Genomic DNA, 6,006 nt, shown 5'->3' with positions numbered 1-6,006 from the left:
AAAGAAACCATGTGAAGAGATGCAATAAAAAAAGAATTTGAACTGTAATTTAACAGGTAAAAACTAAATTCTCACCTCCTGGTTTCTGATAGAAGAAGAGGACAATTTGGTTTGAGCCTCTGATTGTGAAATACAGAAAAACGATCATGAGAAACACGCAGACAGAGACAGATGTAAGCAGTGTTAGCTACCTTACCTTGAGATAGGAGACGGTTTCTTTTGTTCATCTTGTACAGTAAGAAGGCCATGACGACTATCAGGATGGTCGCAAATATCAAAGCTCCACTCAAGAAATACACCAAGGCAGGAGAGTTAACTTCATCTGTCAGTAAATCAGACATAACAAACAGAGCTTTGAGTCAGTGGAAATGTTTGCATTGATTACGCAGTTGTTTATTATATGAGATAACAATGAATAGAAAGATAATGTAAAGATAATGATTAAAATGTACGTTCATAATATAAAACAGTCTTTAGTTAGTTCGACTCCGGCCTTTTGAAACACTTCGTTCAATTATGTTCATAGTATCGCTCTTATGTGTTGCCATTTATATGATATATATATATATATATTTTGTGTTTTCTCGAGTGTTTGTAGCATTTTATAATGTAGTTTATTAAAGTTATGTTGTCGGTTGTGCTTTTTGTTGAGTGTGGTTTTATTGTACGAGGTGTCTTTTTTCATCATGCGGGACGACAGATGGAAATTAGCGACTTGCTAAATCTGGTGCAACTGTCTTTTCTTTGGATAAATGTTTAATGCCATTAGACACTGTCCGCCTGATTAATAAAACAAATGATGCATCAAGTTATCACAACTTTTTGTCAGATAAAACGACTTGTGTTAAAGAGTAACTTACCTTCAAAGTCCAGCTTGGTCCCTTTTCCAAACAGAATGTGTCCACATGAAGCGACAGCGCAGTAGTACGTCCCAACATGAGAAACATTCAGGTTCTTCATTGGTAAGTTGTAGGCACAGGTGTGTGTTTGTGAGTTAGGTTTCCTCACACACTGATCATTCCTGCCTCCATGGGTGTAAATGAGTCCTGGATGAGATTGATCAAAGTCTCTGAACCAGTAAACACTGTGTTCTCCATCACAGGTCCCAGTGTGGACTGTACAGTTCAGAGTCACAGAGCCTCCTGGCTGGATGGTCTCAGATTCTGACTGATGGATCACAGCTGGGATGGTCGATCCTGGACCTTCTACACTGACAATCACACTTTCCAGAAATTCTAATGAGCAGAGAATACAACTTATGCAGTGATAGGTAGCTGAGTCTGACATGTTCAAATCTGAGATGGTTAGGTGATTTTTACCATTTTGCGCCTCCAGAGTGAAGCGTGGATTGTTTCTAAATTCACCATGAAAAGGATCAGCTTCATTGTATTTGTAGAATTCAGAGACAAGCCTTAGTTTCTCTCCGATTGTTTGCTTGTACCAATTCTCAACTCAACTCAACTCAACTTTATTTATAAAGCGCTTTTAAACAGCCATGGCTGTGACAAAGTGCTGTACATACATGAGCACAAACATAAAACATAAGTAAAACACTAACAGGGTTAACACAATAAAAACAATAAAAACAATAAAACACTAAAACAAGAACAGAGTCTCATGCTGGGTTAAAAGCCAAAGAATAAAAATGTGTTTTAAGATGAGTTTTAAAAATGGACAGTGAGGGGGCGTGTCTTATATGGAGAGGGAGGTCGTTCCAGAGTTTGGGACCGGCAAAAGAAAAAGCCCTATCCCCTCTGAGCTTCCGCTTGCACCTCGGTACCTCCAGGAGCAGCTGGTCAGCTGACCTGAGGCACCGGGCAGGAGCGTAGGGATGGAGCAGCTCAGAGAGGTAAGGTGGGGCGAGGCCATTTAAAGATTTAAAAACAAATAAAAGAATCTTAAAATGAACTCTAAAATGCACAGGCAGCCAGTGGAGGGAGGCCAGAATTGGGGTAATGTGCTCCCTCTTTCGTGCTCCGGTTAGGAGGCGAGCAGCAGCATTCTGGACTAACTGGAGCCGAGCGAGGGAGGACTGGCTGACTCCGAAGTACAGTGCGTTGCAGTAATCCAGCCGAGATGTGACGAAGGCGTGGATTACCGTTTCAAAGTTCTTTTGTGAAATAAAAGGCTTCACCTTTGCCAGCCGCCTTAAGTGAAAGAAGCTGGACTTAACAGCTGCACCAATTTGCCGATCCAATTTAAAATCGTTGTCCATTTTAAAACCCAGGTTTGAGACCGTCGGCTTCAAAAAGTGTGCCAAAGGGCCCAAGTCAACAGTGGGGGTTTTAACAGAGCCACTCGGGCCAAACACCATCACTTCCGTTTTGTTGTCGTTAAATTTTAAAAAGTTCAACGACATCCAGGACTTGATGTCTTCAAGACATGACAGCGGATCCAGACAAAAGGCATCTTTCTTTTTCAGTGGCACATAAATCTGACTATCGTCAGCAAAACAATGAAAACAGATACCATGCTTTCTCAGGATGGAACCCAGGGGAAGCAGATACAAAGAGAAAAGCAGGGGTCCTAGAATTGAACCCTGTGGGACCCCATATGACAGCGGAGCAGAGCGGGACTCAGAAGCACCAAGGCTTACGCACATTGTTCTATCTGCAAGATAAGATTTAAACCAGTCCAGGGCGCTACCACAAACGCCCACTAGGTGCTGCAACCTGGACACTAAGATCTTGTGGTCCACAGTATCAAATGCCGCAGTTAGATCCAGCAAGACAAGGATCACATAGTCTCCGGAATCATTCGCCAAGAGGATGTCATTGAACACTTTTAATAAAGCTGACTCCGTGCTATGTCGTGTTTTAAAACCAGACTGAAAGACCTCCAGGACATCATGCTCATCCAGGAAGGACTTCAGCTGAGCATGGACAACTTTCTCCAGGATTTTGGAAATAAAAGGCAGCTTTGAGATAGGTCTGTAATTGGCTAAAACACTACGATCAAGGCCAGGTTTCTTAAGCAGGGGCTGCACCACAGCGTGTTTAAAACTTTGGGGGACAACACCAGAAGACAGACTGCTGTTAATAATGGTCAGAACCGACTGCCCTATACTAGGGAAAACCTCTTTAAAAAAGTGAGGCGGGACAGTGTCATCGGGAGAGCCTGATGGCTTAATCTGGCCAACCACATCCTCTAAAGCCTTCAGAGACACAGGCTCAAACAACTCAAACACAGCAGAGCAAGGAACAGGATCAGATGGGTCAGAAGCAGGAGGAGCAATGAGAGCCCTTGCAGTAGCAACCTTATCAATGAAAAAATAAAGGAAGTTATTGCACATTTCTGGGGTTTCCTCTGTGCACACAGGCTGAGGGGGATCAAGAACAGATTCAATGGTTTTAAATAACACACGTGGGTTGTGAGAATTTGACTCAATAATGTTAGACAGGTGCTCTCTTCTGGCCTCTTTAACAGTGCTCTGGTAGAAGTGCCAGCAGTCCTTTAGGATTTGATGAGAAACCTGCAGCCTGTCCTTCCTCCACCTGCGTTCAGCTTTGCGGCACTCCTGTCTAGCTGCGCGAGTTCTCACATTGAACCACGGCTCAGGTTTAGCTTTGGGCTGCACAGTTTTTAATGGAGCCACAGAGTCCAGTATGGTTCGGCAGGAGGAGTGAAACCAAGAACTGAGCTCATCCGTGTCTGCAGATGTCAAGGAAGAGGGGACACAGAGGTGGTTGAAGGCAGCAGAGAACTGACCGGCAGTGACAGGGTTAAAAATCCGACGGCTGCGAGCAGGAGCGCCAGATTTAACTGTAGTACAGGAGAAAGCAGCTTCAAACAAAACAGGCAAATGATCGGAAAACACATTGTCACAGATTTCCACGTTTGACACAGGCAAGCCATGACAGAGGAGGAGGTCTAACGTGTGTCCATGATCGTGTGTGGGACCAGACACGCACTGCTCCAAATTAAAAGAGTCAATAAGGCTTAAAAAGTCCTTCACCAACGGTTTATCAGGACAGCACACGTGAATATTAAAATCCCCCACAAGGAGGACATGGTCATACTTCGGCATAATTTCAGCCAGAAGATCGGAGAAGTCGCTTAAAAAGTCTTTATTGTATTTGGGCGGTCGGTAGATGACGGCACACAGCACCGGATCGGAACGACCCACCTCGAATAAATGTGCTTCAAAGCTGGAAGATGAGGATGAAACAGTGCGCTGCTTACATTTAAAGTCATTTTTATAAACAGTCGCCGTTCCTCCACCACGACCCGACGACCGCGGGGAGTTAAAATAAGAACAGCCGGGAGGGAGAAGTTCGATCAGAGGGCTGCACTCACCGGCACCGATCCAAGTCTCTGTCACACAGAGGAAATCCAGACCATTCGAGTTAAAGAAATCCTTTCCTATAGTTTTGTTCACCAGTGATCTGGCGTTCACCAGGCCAAACCTGGCGGGAGCCGGGGACTTAGATTCGGCGGATCGGGGAGCCCGTGGCAGCGTCTTCAGGAGCCGGGGGTTCACACCGCGCCTAGAGAGCCGGGGAGGGCACGGGCGGCGGGGCCGGAGTCCCTCAAACGAGCCAGCGACAGGTACAAGGCAGGCGTCAATGGGATCCAGGAAACGACGGGGCACAACGAAATGATCGATTAATCCACGTCCTGTCCGGGAAATGGATGAAGATCGTGCCAGCCGGACTTTCAGCTTCACCAGCCGGCCGCCGCGTTTGCCGCGGCGACGGGAACGCTTCCGCCGAGCAGGTGGAGCCAAGGCCCGGTACAGGTGAGTCGGGATCCCCGCCAGTAGCGGGGGCACAGTTCTCTGTCCACTATGCTCAAATGCACCTAAATCTCCGATATTATGTCGAAGATCCAAAAGAGACTGGCGATCATACACCAGCAGAGACTCTATCTGAGTAGTGCCGAGGGTTAGAAACAACAGAGACATCAAACATTGTAGGGGCAGCAGCAGCAGGCAGCCAGCAACACACAGCAGCGCCATACGGAAGTCCTACGTTAACTTCTTACGTTTCCTATCAAGCTGCAGTGTTTTAAATAAACTCTCTTAGCTGGCTCATCTTTGAAGAAACATGTTAAAGTCAAGCTCTCCCCAGCTTCCCGTCTCTTGTGCTGAACTGTTGGAGACAACTTTGAAGAAAAGGTACATGCTGAAATAAAAAGACAAAAGTTGCCAGTTAAAAAAAATACATGTTACATGAATATAATACATTATATACAAGAAAAAAAACAGTAAAACCTCAACTGACCCATTTCCCCCAGGATCAAACATGTCATGTAGACCACTGTTGGAGATGTCATCTTGATCAAATTGTCGTTCTGAATGGAAGAGTACTGACAGTTTCTCCCCTCTTCACAGACCACGCTGCGTTTGATTGGCCAAACAGAAACAACATCTTGCGATAAAGGAAATATACTCACATGCTCACTGGTTGTTGTGATGTGTGTTCACTCTCTCTCTCTCTTTCCCATGTGCAGCCAAATGCTGCCCCCTCACCCAGCTGATAGAGCTTATTTCTGATTAATTGCCAACCAAGGGTGAGAGTATATAAAAATATATTACATATCTGTCAACATATAACGGTTTACTATAAACTTAATTCAGAGCTAATATATTAGTTACATCAATAATTCATAGTGACGTTACATTAGACTGAACAGAAAACACGGTTGACGCTGTACCTACTCTGTTTCTTCAACATTTTCTCAGATGTGAGCTTTGTGGGTTCGTTGGACCTACGACCCTTCAAATAAAATAAATAAATAAACGTAGACAAGGAGCTTCTTCAGTCACAGCTTCCACTATATTTTTCCACACGAGGAGAGCCAAGTAGAATCACAACACTTTTTACCGCTTTACGGCAGCTATGGTAACTCACTAAGAATACTGCACTCTAAAGGCGATTGGATATACAATATAAATAACCACACAACAAATGTCCCCCCCTCAACTAGACATGTCTCCGTTCTAAACAGTGCAGATATACATGAACCACCTCAAAACAGTCCCTGAACAGAACTACACTTGAGAAA

The sequence above is a fragment of the Symphodus melops genome (genome assembly GCF_947650265.1).
Source record: "Symphodus melops genome assembly, chromosome: 20".
Lineage (NCBI taxonomy): Eukaryota > Metazoa > Chordata > Actinopteri > Labriformes > Labridae > Symphodus > Symphodus melops.
The sequence above is the reverse complement of the archived record's forward strand: the minus strand, read 5'-3'. Positions refer to the sequence as shown.